This window comes from Haemaphysalis longicornis, unplaced genomic scaffold (assembly GCF_048455015.1).
Source record: "Haemaphysalis longicornis isolate Haplotype H1 unplaced genomic scaffold, Haemaphysalis longicornis Haplotype H1 scaffold_10, whole genome shotgun sequence".
NCBI classification, from domain to species: Eukaryota; Metazoa; Arthropoda; class Arachnida; order Ixodida; family Ixodidae; genus Haemaphysalis; species Haemaphysalis longicornis.
The window spans coordinates 101,807,833-101,824,371 of record NW_027526204.1 but is presented as its reverse complement, the minus strand read 5'-3'; the positions used below and the strand labels follow the sequence as shown (position 1 = coordinate 101,824,371).

Below are 16,539 nucleotides of genomic sequence, written 5' to 3'. Positions count from 1 at the left end.
CCTACCACTGTTCCTGAAGAAGAAAGTCTATTACAGCTGCATCTTACCGGTACTCACCTACGGGGCAGAAACTTGGAGGCTCACTAAGAGGGTTCAACTTACATTGACAACGACTCAGCGGGAAATGGAGCAGAAAATGATAGGTGTAATATTAATAGACAAGATGAGAGCGGAGTGGGTCAGAGAACAAACGCGTGTTAGGGACATATTAATAGAAATTAATAAGAAGAAATGGATGTGGGCAGGGCATGTAATGCAAGGCAAGATAACCGTTGGTCATTGAGGGTAACAGAGTGGACCCTAGAGAAGGCAAGCGTTGCAGGGGGTGGCAGAAGGTTAGATGGGCAGATGAGATCAAGAAGTATTCAGGGATAAATTGGTCGCAGTTAGCACGGGACCGTGGTAATTTGAGATGAATGGGAGAGGCCTTTGCCCCGCAGTGGGTGTAGATAGGCTGGTGGTGGTGATGATGATGCCTGCAGCAATCCTTTATGTTATTGAGCTCTCACTGTAGTTGGGTTCAGTTCTGAAAGCCGTACCATCCAAGCCTCTTTAAGTTTTGCAGTATGCTTGTGTTAGGGAGTTGGCTTTTTATTGCATTTCACGAAATCGGTTAAACAACCGTTTATGTAGCAACAGCAGCCCAGCAGTTTTGCGCTGTTTGTGTGCAATGCCCTTAGGTTTTTAAGAAAAAGAAAGATTTGTTCCTTGGCAAGCACTTGTCAACAAGTTTGTGCCAAGCGAGGTTGGAGAGCTTCAGGCATGCACAGGGAGAATTCAGTGAACGATTGGGCCTGAAAGCAGTACAGTAGAAACCCGGTGACATGTTCCACGATCATACGATTTTCCTGTTACCATGCTCTCAATTGTGAACGCTAAAAATGCCCGATAGTACGTTTCTCCCTCGCGTCTTTTTTTAAACGTATCAACGAGGTTTTACTGTATGTGGTTTTCAAGATAGGGGTCAAGGACATGCATGTGTGGGGGAAAAGCTGGATATGATGTTAAGTGAGCACTGATGGCCTTCTCTGTGAAACATGCAGTGGCCAGAAGCAATGGATCGGCGATGGAGAAGCAGGAAACTGATGAAGCAAGATCAAGTTACCACGAGTGACGTGCTTGCCTCGCTGGTTGGCTTCAGGTATTCCCTCGACCAGATGGTGGCGGTAACACGTACCGTATTTACATGATTGTAGGTCGACCCTTTTTTTCAAATTTGACAATCCAATGTCGGGGGGTCGACTTAGAATCGAAGTCGAACCGTCTACCGCTAGTAACGGCAAGAGAAACGAGAAATCGGGGGTGTTACGAGGTGGGGACAGCTTTGCACCCTCGTTCCCCACATGAGGCGTTCTCTGCTCGTGAAAATGCGCCGCGCTGACGCTGCCGCAAATACCACGCGCATGCTGCGAGCTACGGCGGCGGCGGCAACATGGCGGCGTCACCAGCCGCGAAGAGGTGTGCGTAGCTCCAGCGACCGCTTCTAACCGCTCCCTAAGATATCACTGAAGGCACAAACGAAGACGTGTGTGCAAGAAGGGATCTGATAATGTGATCGAAAACGACACTATAAAGCATTATCCGCACCGTGAGGGAAAACGCCAATCAAATATCCGCCACCGTGATAAGCCTAAACATCTCCGGCGGCGCCAGCCGGCATTGGGGCGATTCATCAGGCTCTTCCCGCTGCCGCGTGGTAGAACCATAGAGAAAGAAAATTTTTCATTTCTCTATGGTAGAACTTAAAAGCAGTAGAAGCTGCCGCGCGCGGAATCGTCGACGCGGGCGTGAAAAAGTCGCCCGCGCAACGCCGACGCGCACGAATCGTGTGCAAAAACGCGTCAAGAAGCGTTTTATTCGTCTCTAACAAACAAAATGAGTATTAGCGAATCCCTTGATTCAATGCGCCACACTAACGTAGCCCAAATCGTATACGTTGTTCAGTACACTTCCGAAGGCAGTTGTGGGAGGTTAGTCGCTCAGAAGTAAATCGCGCGTGCCGCCGCTTCCGTCAGCTCCCATGTTGTTTGTTTTGGTATCGCGCGGCAGTGGCCGCTGCCGGTTGCTTCGATGGTTGTCATCTCGCAGCGAATGTGTTCTTCCCGCTCAACCCACAGCGCGTGGTTATTCCGGGTGCTTATACAAAAGCTTTTCTTCTTTAACATCTACCGCGCATACTGCGAGCGCACGGCTCTTGTGGGAGCATCGATGATGGTAGAGCCGCCGTGTGGGTTGACGGAAGAGCTTCTCTTTGTGATATGATTTTCTAGGCGGCACTCGTTTTTTTTTTTTTTTTTTTTTTTTTGAAAGATGCAGTTTTTGGTGGTCGACCTACATTCGAGTCTACTTACAATCGTGTAAATACGGTAACGACATAGGTGACACCATGGGATGTATTGGCCACTGGTGGTTGCTAGCTGGTTACCATGGAGCAGAGACCACTGGAAGGGAGAACGAGAGGTGGTGTATTGCCATTCGCGATTTCATTTAATGTTCAGTCAGCTTGCTGCACTAAATGCACAAACTACGCTTATTGCTACTCTAGTTATGATGTCATTCCACAAAATTTACGTAGAAGAGCTAATGGAGCTGTAGCTCAGAGTGGGTGAGCATAAGCTCTCTGCAAGGAAGCAGTTGAGTGGTACTGTATTTTCGCGCGTATAACCCGCACCAAAAATGTGAAAAATTCGGTGGCAAAGTAGGGGTGCGGGTAATACGCAGGGATTTTTCTTTAGTGCAGCTTCACGGCAATGCGCGTTGTGCTGTGAAGCTTCACTGGGCGTTGTGCCGTGAAAATGACCTTGTGTGGCCTCTGGCCTCAGAGCAGTGACACTGAGTGAATGGTGACCTTCGCCTTGCAGTCGTCAGTGTATTCTACTTGGTAAATATACACGTTTTCTGTCTACATACTGTGTGATGTGTTGCTTGAGCTGAAGCTTTGGCGCAGCCTTTCCTGTATCAAATGTGTGGGAAATACGGCAGGATTTCTTTTTTTTCTTTTCTGGCGGGCTGGAAGTGGGGGTGTGGATTATATGCAGGGGCGGGTTATGCGCGCGAAAATACGGTACGTGTGGCTTACATCGCGAAAACTCGTTTATCCACCATGCCGGGTTCGCTATCGCTCCAGCACAGGAAGTGCCTGCAGCATAACAGGCCGAGTGGAGCGAAAACAGGGCACAGTTTTCTTGGCATCCGTCGATGTGTGCCTGAATGAAAACGTTAGTGGTATACTAGGTGATGCCAACGTCTCACCAACTCTCACACTGTTGCTCCACTGCAACATAATGGGAATCTTGTCTTGGGCTTCTAGGGATGAGTGTTGTCTGTCAGTGTGGCTGCAATGCGTACATGGCACCGTGTGTGCTAAGCAATGCGAAGCGAGCATTCAAGACAGCTGCGTGTTCTGACATTCTGTAAGATATTCCAAGTACCCACAGCAGCCAAAGCATCGCATATGCAACCTGGAAGGCAGTGTCGGAGACTGGTACAATTTGTCAGTTATGAGGGTTTGTATAAAATGCCCCTCTAAGGGGGGTGCTGTAAGCGGTGCAGAATGCATTGCATAAATATCAAGCCGTGGTGTGCCAAAGAAGAAACTGCAAAAAAAAAAAGCATTTTGCACCTCACAATAGGTAAACAAAAGTAGATCCAAAAATGAAAACTGGCTTTTTAACAATTACCGTATTTTTCGGTCTACAAGTCGCACGTTTGTATAAGTCGCACCCTTCTCAAACGGCAGGTTTTTCCGAAAAAAAAACTTACATGAGTTGCACTGGTGTATAAGTGTGCACAAAACGCACTTGTTAATCAGGTAAACCCGTAAAGGGTCAGTTCGTTAGAAAGGTCAGCGAAAGTTCATGATTGCGGCGGCCGCCGCCTCTGATCGCATCCCCCGGTAAGCAGTGCTAGACATGTGCATATACAGTTGAATCCCGCTACAATGAAATTGACGGGACGTGCAAAAAATTTCGTTGAAGCTAAAATTCGTTGAGGCGAAATCTGCCCCGGCACAGCACGGAAGGGCAAGAAAAATAGCCCCGGATATTTCCGCATCATTGGCAGCATAATACAATGTTTAGAAAAAGGAGTGACGCGCAGTAACGTCGCGTTTATTCAGATAACAAACATACCAATGATTACCCGTTTTTTTACCAGCACGCAAAGAGCGTGATACTGAGGAGGAGGGGAGAGGTGAAGAAATACAGGCACAAAGCCTATTGCTGTACAACAAGGCGTGTCCACCGAGCTGATAACTTGCAGATAGCTGCTCGGGGGTTGGAAGCCCCCCTCTCGCTTGTGGCAGGAACAGCGCCGTTATGTTATCCTCTGACTAGGCACGGCAGCAACTGACCTTGGCGGGCAAGCGTGCGGTAGCATTTAAAGCAACTGCGCGCTTGCAACTAAGATAGGATGATGCGGCATGAAGACTAAACAGGAAAACATTATTTTTGCTTTTGACTTTGAAGAATTGTAGAAGGAAAACTGCAAGGACAGCTGCTCACAGCAGCAGAGCACATTTGCGCGATTTCAACTGGATACAGATTGGCTATAGCTCTGGCTTGGCGAACTGGTGCTGTGCCTCGTGCAGATATAGCCAGCCACATCGTTATCACCAGCAAATAATGGCGTCCACCTATGAGTTTGTTTTTGCTTTGGGTGGCAGTGTGGGCGCACCACGCATGTTTTCGGCGAAACGAAGCATCCTGAATGTATAAGAAGTTACAGATAGCTGGCACTATGCTTTTTTATTGTAAAATAATTGTTCAAACCCAGCCAGAATCATCAAAAATTTCGTTGAAGCGAAAGCAAGCCAGACAAATGGTTCGTTGTGGCAAGTACTTTGTTGCATTGACTTCTATGGCTAGCTGACGGGGAATTGGAAATATTTCGTTGAGGGGAAAATTTCGTTGAAGCGGACTTCGTTGTAGTGGGATGAGACTGTACCGTCCAAAGACTAGACAGAACTAACTTCTCGAAAATGGCTTATTGATACACACAGATGGCATGCACTTACAGACGGCGTTTAGGCAAAACCATCTAAGTCTTCTTCTTCGACTTGCTAACAGATAATTCATTCATTTAGACCACAGAGCTGTGTCTCTTAAAGGGGCCCTGAGATGGATTTCAAAGTGTTTTTGTTTGTGTCAGAAATCTGCTGTGTAGTTTTTGTAGCAGCAAGTCCAAAAATAGTAAGCATATTCGCTCACGCTAGCACCAGTTGTTGCCCCGACGAGACAGAACTATTTGCTGGCTTGGTGGCTTGCGATGACGTAGAAGTCCGACCTCGTCCGAGGCGAAGCACTCATTTCATCGTTGGCCGGCGGAATTTTCTTCTATGTCCACGATTTCTGATGGCGGCGGTTCTACCCGCCTTGGTTTACAGCGTCGTCGTTACCATGGTTACTTCAGCGAGTGGGTCCCACATGAGACGACGCCGCCCCCCTCCACCCCCCTCCCTTTTTTTTAAGCTACCTTTTCAGTTCTTACAGACTTTGAGCAGGAAGTACTGGTGATTGCGGAAGTCGACCTTGCATGCATGCGCGAGAGTTTCCGTGAATGGTAACTTATTTTTACCGTCGCTACATGGCGATACAGCGGCTAGAATTTCTAGCGACTGTCATAGCAAGCTCCCTGCATCAACGAAATGTACACTCGCGCCCTGATTAGATTACCATAAAGTTCCGAGAGAACGCCCTCCCCTGAAACATCGCCCACCTTCTTTTACGGGTGAAATATTCAATTTACTGAAAGACACGCCCACCCCATAAAATCCAGAGAGTGTGGTGAATGCTCTTTGGGCATTTACTGGGGCTTATGGAGCCAATTTTCCTGGGAAAGAACTTCATGTGCAAGGCCGGCATTGTAATCGACATCAGTGTGGGAGGCTATTGGGAACCCTCGCTTATGTCACCTGTGCCGTTGGCCGTCCCGAGACCGCCGCATGCAGCGGCAGTGCATGACGCTAGTGGTGCTGGTGCAAGCAAAACAGGTGCTGAGATGAGAGGTCAAAACCCAGGGCAGCCAATGGGCGGAACACATACCAGTGGCATAGGCTGGTCGTAGCGGCAGCCACAACCCAGCATGTGGATTGTGATGTACAGACCAAAGGTTGTGTGCACGCTTGGCGAACGCTTGGGAGCTGTCAGCACCTGAGCAGGACTGTGTCCTGTCACTGCTGAGGGAGTTTGAGGAACTCCCATCTCCCATCGACCTCCAACCGCACCTGTCCAGCACCGCTCTAGTCCATTCATTGCCCCCAAAATTCCCTATTTTGTCCCTGCATCGGATATTTTGCTTTCCATTTTTTATAGACATGTCTCTTGATGTCCACCCTGTCACTCTAGTAGTCCACCGATTGCCATTTCTTCTAATTACGTGGCCAGCCCAAGTCCATTTCTTTTTTTTTTTATTTGGACCATGATATCTTCTACTCTAGATTGTTCTTTAATCCAGGAAGCTAGTTTCGTGTCTCTAAGTGCTACTCTGATCATTATTCGTTCCACGGCCCGTTGACCCGACCTAAGTTTGTCTTTAAGTTGTTTGGTAAGGCGCCAAGTTTCCGCTCCATATGTCATCGCCTCACATTTATTTCTGTCCTCCTTGCCATTAAAAGTTCTTCATCACTGGCAGGCCTGGACCGTTTTGTCTGCAGGCTTTCCCGTCTTTCCACAGGTGGACTGCGTTAGTACGCATTAGAACTCGCGGTCAATTCCAAAGCCAACGCCCATGCTATGAACCTAAAGGAAATTCTGTGTGCCCGGAATGCGATGATAGGTCAATCGGATTTGAATTTGAATTTGAATTTATTTCATTTTGTGTTACACTAAGAATGTGTACAATACAAGATTTCAGAAGGAGGTCCCAGAGTCAGAGGCTGTAGGGGGGACCTCCTGTTATTCATTAAACAGACGGACACACACGTTGTAAGCACAAATATATCGATCAACGAAATGCAAAATAATATTAGATGATAATTAGATAATAATACTAGATGCCAGTTTCATAACGCGTGGAACCCAGGTTCTATTCGTACCATGGGAAGCATTTTCTCTCTTTCCAACTGGCTACACATGTAACTGTTTCCCACCGCTGATAACCTGTACTCCTCGTGCTCTATCCTCGGGACCTACCTAACCACATTTCTTTCTTGAGGCTTCGGGGTTTTTGGGTACAGGGAACAGATTTGTGTCAGCCTAAACAGCTCTGCTGTTAAAATGGTTAAGTGGAATTGTGTACAGGCACACTTTTATTTTATTCCCACTTGACCACCTAAAGGGACACTGAAATGGATTTGTCAAGCTCCTGTCTTTGCTTGCACTGTGTAGACTGTCTCAAACAAACACACTTGTCATCGTGTATCTGGTCAATAAAGTGGTATTTATTTTGTAAAGCCCAAAAGGCGAAAAACTACCATGAGCGGTCTGCGGCGGCCGAACCAAGTGCGGTGGCGTCCATACAAGGTGCTGCGTGATTGGACGATGTCCAAGATTAGCATTTAAGCAACTTTCGGTTTGGTTATGTGAAACAACACGCTTCGCATCCGACGTTATCGTTGGATGGGCATTCTCGATATCTCAGCAATCGGCATATTGCACATCTGCCATGTTGTCAGCTATAAAATGAGTCAGATGAGTCTAGGAGCATGGCTTGGAATCATAATCACTTCTGGGAAGAAACTTCATGTGCAAGGTTGGAATTGTAATTGACATCAGTGTGCGAGACTACAATTTGCGCTAGTAATCTTGTAATGTTTACGAATTAGTTCAGTGTCCTTTTAAGACGGGTACAAGTGTAATTGCTTTCCCGGATTTTGTAACGTAAATGCGCGTAAGAAGTTTTTGCAGCCTTCGCATGTCAGTCACTTATGACCTTGGCCTGCAGTGTCACCAGGTAACACTGATTTTCTGGGACAGCCAAGTAACATGAGGTGGAGTAATGAAGGATATTTTGTGAGTGATTATTTTGGAGGCAATGTTGTAATCATCTCAAATCACCCCCCCCCCCCACTGCCTTTTTCAGAATTCAGCGACTACACAGCACTTGACCTCACAGTGTCACCACCTTTCCAGTGCTTCGTGTTTCTTCTGTCACGAATCATTCTGTATTTACATTTCCTTAAAGCAGATGGCGTTTCTTAATCCTGCATGTCTACTGCCATTAGAGAAGCCTGCACGTCTATGACTTACTGCAGCTCGGACATTGTTGTTTATTCATGTTCCAAAGGAACTTACAAAAGCAGTTGATCTTTGGATACTTGGAAACATGCCCATCGAGTGCTGGAAGTATTACACACAATTTAAAGGGGCCGTGCAGACAAAACACAAGTTTAGTTCATTCGAAAGATTGCCTCGTTAGAATTATACTGACACCATTCTTAACAAAAACTTCACTCAAATAAGCTATGTAATGAGGAAAAAAGGGAATAGCCATGCGACCCACTAGCTCATTTCCCGCAACAGAACCTATGATGTCGTACGTGAGAGCTCTGCGATTGGCTGAGGCCTGCAAAAGCAAACGCAAATTAGGCAGAGCTTATAAGCTTGCCGAAGAAGCTATTTGTGCTTAAATTTAGGGCACATTTTTTTATAGCAGTAAGAATGCTGGAAGTTAGGAATGCACACGTAAACATACAAGTACCGATGCGTACTGCTGTTGGTACTGCGCACGCTATGCTTGTTTTCGCTGCACAGAAGGCCGCCGCTTTGGAGTTTTCTCACACGACTCTGGCCTATTGGCGTAAGCGACGTTGTCTTACGTGACCACATTTGTCGACCTAACACCACGTTTCACGAAATAATTATTTTCTTCCTGAACAAAAACAAGCCAAGTACGAACACGGTCAAAAACAAATCAAAGGCAGAAAACGGCCCGCTGCGGTATGGTGGCGCCATCCAGGTTGACTATTGGTAAACAAATATCCGCTTCACTCCAACTTCAGCTTGAAGACCCGTTCTTATGATGTCATCGCAGACGTCCTTAAAGCACACGATTTGGCGGTAGAATCAAAATTTTAGCCTAAATTGAATAATTTCGCAGTTAATAAAGCATCGTTTGCTTCTAGACAAGTGCTGGGGGCACTATAAATCACGAAATCTTTCGAATAAAACAAACTTGTATTTTGTCTGCGTGGCCCCTTTAAGTATTATGTAACGACATTTTTTTATTTGACAGACTGCTGCGCACTTGGGTTTTTGCAGACCTGAGGAGTGTTATTGTGATGTTGCATTAATGTGAGGAGTGCTGAATATTGCAAGGCCATTAACCTATTCTTTATAAAGTGGGTAATGTAAGGGGGTCTGATTTCATCCGGCATCCTGATAATGTGAGAAATGTCTGAAGTAGGATTATTCTTCTACTGCCTCTGCGTCCTCTTCTTTATTGTGTGACATATGGGACAATGGTCCGATTTTCTCATGAATGGTTACATCAAAAACAGGATTGTTATCATACCCGTCACTACTGAGACAAGTGGCTCAAAAATCTGAACGGTCTGTTGAAGAGGCACGCTTTCCTTTCTATTGTATTCCTGACAGACTGAGAAATTGCATCAGTACTGTCAAACTTTTCTGCAACGAAACTGATGGGACAGGTGAAAATTTTCACTGTGGCTGAAATTTTTGGGGTGGCAGAGACGTGCCCCAAAACACCAGAATAAAAATATCTCCGCATATTACCCGTAGAATTGATGGCGTAATGCAACCTTTCAATGTGCGTACACCATGAGGGCCGCGAATTTGCGTCATGTTTGTTTCGGTAATGAATGTGCCAGTTGTTGGAAACCTTCTTTACCCGCATGTAAAGAGTGTTCCCAAGGAAGGAATACGACAAAAAAAATAAATCCTGTACAAGAAGGCACGTCTGCTGTGCTATTTTCTGGCGGACAGGTGCTAGGATGACAGAAGCATTCTTCTAGCTTGTGCCACGAGTGGAAGCTGTTATCCTCTTATAGGCCACATGGCACCATAGGACCATAGAATGGCAACTGCACTTGCAATAAAGTTATGAAAGCTTGGATTCAAGACTGAACATTACGACTTTGCTTTATCTTCACTTATAAAGGAATTGGTTGCCATATTGGAGCTGGGGAAAATTTGCAATGACAGCTGCCCACAACGCAGCTCCTTCCAACTCTTGCGGGTGGGGCTGCTTAAGACGGCACTCGCTGAACAGCCAAGGATAGCAATGTGGCCGGCTGCCTGTTGAGAAAGCACAGGCCGTTTTGCAAAGACGCAGTCACAGCAAATCCGTATTCTCTTCAGACCACGCAATTCAGCTTTACAGCCTTGTGTGCTGCACCGTGATGTATAATTTTTAATGTAATGGAGGCATGAAGCATGCGATCGTTATTGCGCTTCAAATGTGTAATCCTACTTCTCGCATACATGAATTGCCAAAATCAGGTCATGATGTATGGCAGTCGTATTTCATGCTCCTTATTAGCGAGAGCAAGGCCCTGATACTGCTCCCGACATGCAGCCTGAAATGCAAACAGAGCGACGTCAAATGTGATAAGTAGCCCAGTAATGCTTCCAGAACTCAAACCTGCATTGCTACGTGCAAATACGCACTTCTCCCTCTTGTAAGCATCTTCTCAATGAATGAAACCACTGGTTTATTGAATTGTTTGCGTTCTCATGTTTTCATATGTGAACAACTCTTCCCTGTTTTGATTGTGCTCTTTGCTTACAGTGTGTTGCTGTGCTATCTGATTTTCCAATGTTCAGTGCTGCAAATGGAATGTGTTTGGTACAACACTTGTATTGGTTTTTGTCCACCTGTTGCATTTTTGCGGGTTTTATTGGAAGAGAACTTCTTGTACGTCGTGATCAGGACAGTGTATCATTTTTTAGAGTTTTGATTGTGGCATCTTATACTATTGTGTTACTTGTGCTACAGTGTGATTTATATAAAATTTCTTATGCACTAGGGCAATAAATTTTATTGCATGACTGCCATTCAGCTATTGTTGCATAGGTTAGCTACCTTATTCTTGTAAGCGCTGTGTGCCTGCTCTATTTTTTTTTTCTACGTTGCTACTGGGCTACTTAAAATCAGACTCCTCTCAGCTAGTGGTAGGCCCTTTTAGACAGGGATACTGTTTTTATTACATGTCAGTGATTCGATTGCCTTCTGTGGAAGCCATGACTAGCACTTCAAACTGAAATATGCTGCTTTGGTCAGGGCTGCAACACCCCAACTAGTTCACACTAGAAAAGATAGCAGAAAGGGTGTGTTTCAGGAAATATCCCTATTCAATGTGCTGTGATAGATGGCTAGGGGAACTGCTTTCTCACATTTTTGTTGCACGACAACCTTTTCAACATTAGCCATTAGATTCTCGACACCAAGTATACCTCGCGAAGTCCTCTCCAAGATCTGTTTGTGCTTGGCTGTGATTTCTGTGGTGCGGCTTCTAGCTTGGAGAACGCTCTGTTCATTGAATTTTGAGCAGGATAATACATATTATCCTTAGTTTAGAATTGTGCACTTGTTACATTTATCACTTAAACACGAAAGGCATTGTATTGACCTCTTACAGGAGAATTTATCAGTTTTGCAAAATCTATGCTCTGGCACAAACAGAAGGCATTAGTAATTCACAGATACCAGCTTGTCTGCTGCAAGCGGGGCAACAAAACAAACGCTAGTAAAGTATCCTGGCTTGTTCGGCATGTGGCGCAGTGTTTTAACTTAAAGGAGCCATGAAGAGAAAATACAACTTCATTTAATTTGAAAGAACTAGGATTCAGTATCTCACTCAGCTACATTACCGCCACAAAAGATGGTTTTTTAACGAAAAAAAAGCAAGAAGTATTTAAAAACTTCCAAATTTTACGCCACAGTGACGTGTTATGAGCAAGAATGACGTCATACGGGCCAACAATAAAGCATAATTTTCAGCGCGTCAACAGCACGTTAGCATTCAAGTGATGCGGTTAAATGGAACTAGAGGCCCCATTACAGACGTCCAGTCATGCGTTGTTGCGACAGGTCTGTTAGGCGGCCGCCAACCGCACAAACAAGGTTCCGTGACGTCATAGAAAAGTTGCGGGAAATTGGCTAGGGGGTTGCCACTGCTTCGCACGTTTTCTTTAATATCTCCGTTATTTGTTCGAAGACTGCGATGATATTGGTATCATTGTTATCGGGACTAAGCAGTCTTTCTTATAAACCCAACTTGTATTTTGTCTTCATGGCTCCTTTAAGTGTTGATATGTTCTGCAGTTACATTAAAAAAAATTCGCGTAACCCAAGCCACCAATTATAAAGCCATTTATCATGCAGTAAGCATTTGAATAGAGTACAGTCCTCATTCCGTAAACCTAGCTTGGTTGTAATTCATGTACAATTGTTTATTTTTTTGCTCACTTCGTTCAGGTGCATGGACAACTGGTGACCATCAGAGCAACAGTCAGCAGTCTCCCTGGTTACAAGGGACGGGCAATGACGACAACGTCGCAAACAGTCAACCTAGAGGAGGCCAGCCGTCATGGTCCCTGGGGCCTGTATCCCTTCACCAGTGCCATTTCTGTCCTTACATCGCTTCCGACCGTGACAAACTGATCAGGCACAAGCGGAGCCACACTAGAGAGAGACCCTTCAAGTGCAACGTGTGCTCCTGCACGTTTGCACGGCAGGACTACATGAAACTTCACATGCGCGTGCACACGGGAGAGAAGACGTTTGTGTGCAATTTATGTCCGAACACTTTTGTGTGGAAAACTCAGCTGTGTCGGCACATGAACAAAGAGCACAGAGTGAAAATGTAGTGTCAGTCAGGTGTGTCAGTGTGTGTGAGCAGGGTAGCAAAGATCGAGAGAGAAGTCTGTGTCACAAAAAAACTTTATTTAAAGTCCACCTTGTTTACATTGAAGGGGGTTACTTGAAGTGCGTGATTATATGAAAGAGTTCAAAATTATTTAGAAAATCTGAAGAGAATACACAACTTTGGTTCATTTGAAAGAAATATGAACGTGCCTACTCCAGTGCGAACTGCGAACAATTAGCCGTGAAGGAAAGTTTGACATCCGTCTCAGTGCAGCCGTATGGCTACAAAGGAAAGCTGTACAGCTTTGTCACAAACTTCGCAGTGGAACAAAAATTCGTCCTGGTCCAGGATTCGAACACGGGACCAACGCTTAACTGGAGCAGTCGCTCTACCAACTGAGCTAACCAGGAGGCTAGTCATTTGCAGTGCGAGAGCTAATTGCCAACAACTCGAACTGATGGACAGGTGTTAATCGAACAGATTTAGGGGAAATCCCGAAGGTGGAGTAAGTTTTTGAGGAAGCTGTGGAGCTTTCCTTTTTAGTTGTACGGCTGCATTGAGGTGGATGTCAAACTTTCCTTTGCAAGAACTTACTGCACCTTGGGGATTTCCCCTAAATCTGGTCGAATTGACGAAATCAGGTCATGACGGTACTCATGTGGCAGTCATATTGCAGCCTCCTCATTAGCAAAAGCAAGGCCCTGATACAGTTCCTGATGTGCAGCCTGAAATGCACACAGAGCGACGTCATATGTGATAAGTAGCCCAGTAATGTTTCTAGAACTCAAACTGCGTTGCTACATGCAAATCCGCACTTCTCCCTCTTTTAAGCATCTTCTCAGTGAATGAAACCACTGGTCTATTTGATTGTTTGTGCTCTCATATGTTTTCATACGTGAACAACTCTTTCCTCTTTTGATTGTGCTCTTTGTTTAAGGTGTGTTGCTGTGCTATCTGATTTTCCAATGTTCAGTGCTGCAAATGGAATGTGTTTGGTACAACACTTGTATTGGTTTTGTCCACCTGTTGCATTTTTGTGGGTTTTATTGGAAGAGGACTTCTTGTACGTCCTGATCAGGACGGTGTATCTTTTTTTCGAATTTTGATTGTGGCATCTTATGCTGCTGTGTGACTTGTGCTGCAGTGTCATTTATATAAAAGTTCTTATGCACTAGGGCAATAAATTTTACTGTATGATTGTTGTTCAACTACAGTTGCATAGTTTAGTTACCTTATTCATGCAAGCGCTGCGTGCCTGCTCTATTTTTTTCCCTCCGCATTCCTACCGGGATACTTTTAATCAGACTTCTCTCAGTTGGTGGTACGCCCTTTTCGACAGGGATACTGTTTTTATAACACGTCAGTGGTTCGATTGCCTCCTGTGGAAGCCATGACTAGTACTTCAAACCGAAATTTGGCTGGCTGCAATCAGGCAGCATATGCTGCTATGGTCAGGGCCATGACACCCCAACTAGTTCAAACTAGAAAATACAGCAGAAAGGGTGTGTTTCTGGAAATATCCCCATTCAACGTGCTGTGATAGATGGCTAGGGGAAGTGCCTTGTCACATTTTTGTTGCACAACAACCTTTTCAAGATTAGTAGCCATTAGATTCTCGACACCAAGTATACCTCGTGAAGTCCTCTCCAAGAGCTGTTTGTGCTTGGCTGTGGTTTCTCTGATGTGGCTTCTAGCTTAGCGAATGCTCTGTTCATTGAATTTTGAGCAGGATAATATACAGGGTTTTTCACCTTACTTTAGCCAGAGTTTAAAAATATTTTGATGCACTCTAAGATGATGCAACCAAATGCATGCTGCTACATTTTCTATGTAGTTTCTCACGCTATTTTTTTGTATGTTGCCTAATTAGGTAATTAGTCAATTTTAATTAGCCAACTTTCTAACCAACGAAGATAGGCAAAAAATCCCAATTAGGAAGTTGCAGAGCGGTATTCAAAACCTCAGAATAAACACTTTCTGTCATTATATCCAGTAGGCGTTAGTGTTTTTCAGCGTATTGAAGATGCCCGCGAAATACAAAAAAAATACCACGTGACGTGCCGGCGCGCGCGTCTTGATGCGCTTCCAAACGTTGCGCGCACAAACTACCATCGGCGCTCCTCCGTTTAAAAAGTGACAGCGAAGATGACAAGCCTGTTGATTCTGGCAGAACAAGTGATAACCGCGGCGTCTGCTAATCGCTATTGGCGGTCTGTCGCGAGAGAAGCACATCGCTGGCGCAAATAGCACAGCCCACGCCTACGTTGCTGCCCTGCCGCCTTTTAAGCGGAGGCTTGCCTGTGGTAGTTCGTGAGTGCAGCGTTTGGAAGCACTGTTATCAAGACGCGCGAGCCGGCACGTCACGTGGTATTTTTTTGTATTTCGCGGGCATATTCAATACGCTGGAAAACAATAATACCTAAAGAATATAATGACAGAAAGTGTTTATGCTGAGGTTTTGAATACCGCTCTACGACTTTCTAATTGGGATTTTTTGCCTAGCTTCGTTGGTTCGAAAAATAGCTAATTAAAATTGGCTAATTACCTAATTAAGCCACATACAAAAAATAGCGCGAGAAACTACATAGAAAAGGTAGCAACATGCATTTGGTTGCGTGGTCTTAGAATGCATGGAAATATTTTTAAACCCTGGCTAAAGTTAGGTGAAACACCCTGTATATTATCCTTAGTTGAGGATCGTGCACTTGTTACATTTATCTCTTAAACACGAAAGGCATTGTACTGACCTCTTACAGGAGAATTTCTAAGTTTCGCAAAATCTATGCTCTAGCAAAAACTAAAGGCATTAGTAATTCAGAGATACCTGCTTGTCTGCTGCAAGTGGGGCAACAAAACAAACTCTAGTAAAGTATTCTGGCTTGTGCGGCAAGTGGCACAGTGTTTTAACTTGCATTGATATGTTTTGCAGTTATATAAAAAAAAATTTGCGTAACCCAAGCCACCAATTATAAAGCCATTTATCATGCAGTAAGCATTTCATTAGAGTAAAGCACTCTATGTGTGACCCTAGCTTGGTTGTAATTCATTGTACAATTGTTTGCTTTTTGGCTCACTTCCTTCAGGTGCATGGACGACTGGTGACCATCAGACCAACACTCAGCAGGCTCCCTGGTTACAAGGGACAAGCATTGACGACAACGTCGCAAGCAGTCAACCTATAGGAGGCCAGCCGTCGTGGTCCCTGGGGCCTGTATCCCTTCACCAGTGCCATTTCTGTCCTTACATCGCTTCCGACCGTGCCAACCTGATCAGGCACGAGCGGTGCCACACTGGAGAGAGGCCCTTCAAGTGCAACGTGTGCTCCTGCACGTTTGCACGGCAGGAGTACATGAAACTTCACATGCGCATGCACACGGGAGAGAAAACGTTTGTGTGCAATTTATGTCCGAACGCTTTTGTGTGGAAAACTCAGCTGCGTCGGCACATGAACAAAGAGCACAGAGTGAAAATGTAGTGCCAGTCAGGTGTGTCAGTGTGTGTGAGCAGGGTAGCAAAGATCGAGAGAGCAATCTGTGTCATAATAAAACTTTATTTATAGTCCACCTCGTTTACATCGAAGGCGGTTACTTGAAGTGCGTGATTATATGAAGGAGATCAAAAATATTTAAAAAATCTGAAGAGAATACACAACTTTGGTTCATTTGAAAGAAATATGAACTCCAGTGCTAACCGCGAACAGTTAGCTGCGACAGAAAGTCTGACATCCATCTCGGTGTAGCCATAGGGCTACAAAGGAAAGCTGTACAGCT

General features: G+C 45.1%; 1 long non-coding RNA gene across 1 annotated transcript in view; it reads left to right on the top strand.

The window, feature by feature from the left end:
• LOC144158979 (uncharacterized) overlaps positions 1-13,982 on the top strand; it is a 34,598-nt gene extending 20,616 nt beyond the window's left edge. Inside the window, exons 2-3 of the long non-coding RNA XR_013320219.1 lie at positions 1,044-1,141; positions 12,379-13,982. This is a non-coding gene — a long non-coding RNA (uncharacterized LOC144158979). The remainder of the gene's footprint in view (positions 1-1,043; positions 1,142-12,378) is intronic.
• Positions 13,983-16,539: the final 2,557 nt, after the last annotated feature.